Source organism: Hydra vulgaris, chromosome 15 (assembly GCF_038396675.1).
Source record: "Hydra vulgaris chromosome 15, alternate assembly HydraT2T_AEP".
NCBI classification, from domain to species: Eukaryota; Metazoa; Cnidaria; class Hydrozoa; order Anthoathecata; family Hydridae; genus Hydra; species Hydra vulgaris.
Window position 1 is genome coordinate 56,220,960 of NC_088934.1, and position 1,541 is coordinate 56,222,500.

Sequence of the window (1,541 nt, forward strand, 5' to 3'; positions counted from 1 at the left end):
TTATTTTAGACAGAAAAACTGTTAGTTAGCAAATTTCATTATATACAGTAAACTCCTTGTTAATCAAACCTCCAAGGGGTATAAGAATTTACTTCAAATAACCCAAAATTCGAATAACTGAAAATGATCTTTAAATTGACCTACTTATAGTTACTTTCAAATTTTAATAAAAGTAGAAAGTAAAAAAAGATAAAGACCCTTGGAATGAGGTGTTTCTTATGTTTTATCCTTGTTAAACAATAAATATGTTACAATTTATTGAATGGTTAACAGTCCTTCTGTTGATCCTGATCGGCTAAATGAAACTGTTTCCATTAAATTATTAGACGAATGGAGCTATGAACTAAAGAAAGAAGTAAGGGATCTTATAAGAATTAACAAAGAAAAAGATGATACAATCACAAAACTTTTGAAAAGAATTGAACAATTAGAATCAGATGAAAACTATAGAAATACAACTCTTAGCGCATTACAAAGTCCAATTCCATTGTTTAGTAACATTGTAAGCGGTAAAGCAAAAAGTTCTGAACAAAGCATGGCTGTCCTTGCCATGGTTGCCAGAGAGACAACTGAAAAATCAAAAATTGAAAAAAATATAATTATTAGTGGCTTAGAAGAAACTAATGAAATTGATCTAGAAAAAAGAAAAGATTATGATAAAAAAGAAATTGAAGAAAATTTTGAAATATTAGGTGTTGATCATTACACGATTAAAAAAAACAAACAATATAAAGCCATCTTTGCCATCTAGTGATTTGGTTATGGTAGAATTACTTGATCAAGAAACTAAAAAATGTGTTCTTTTAAATGCAAAAAATCTAAAAAGATTCGAAAAGTACAAAAAAGTATATTTAAACAAGGACAAGACACCAACTGAGCGAGCATTTGAACGTACACTAAGAGAAGAAAGAAATAATAAAAATAAAGAACTTCCTAATGTAGTAAATGGTTCTGAAGGGAGGCTTCGCTTCGGTGAGAGAAATGGAAAAAAGTTCTACTACGGAATCAGAAATGGAGAACTTAGACGAATTGATTACCACCCATCCCAATAAGAGTAGTAGCAGATTAATACTATGCTCAAAAAAACATAAAAAATACACTAACAAATATACATTTTCAAAAAGTAATAAAAACAATATATGTCAAGCAAATCAAAAAACATTAAACGATGAAAATAATAACCAATTAAAATGCCTTTATACAAATGCTTCCTCATTAAATTCAGATAAAGTAGTTGAATTATCATTATTAGCCTCAACGTACAAACCTCATATTATATTTATCACTGAAACTTGGTTCAAAGAAGATTCTTTAGTGAATATTGAAAATTATTATTTACACAAATTTAACAGAAACGACAATATTTCAAACACAAATAATGGCGGTGGTGTAGCAATATATGTTCATGACAATATATCATCATTTGAAATAAAAAACTCTTTAATTAATGTTACGAAATCTGAACAAATTTGGTGCCTTATCAAGTATGGAAACGAAACTATTAAGCTTGGCTGTATTTATCGTCCACCGTTAAAATCAAA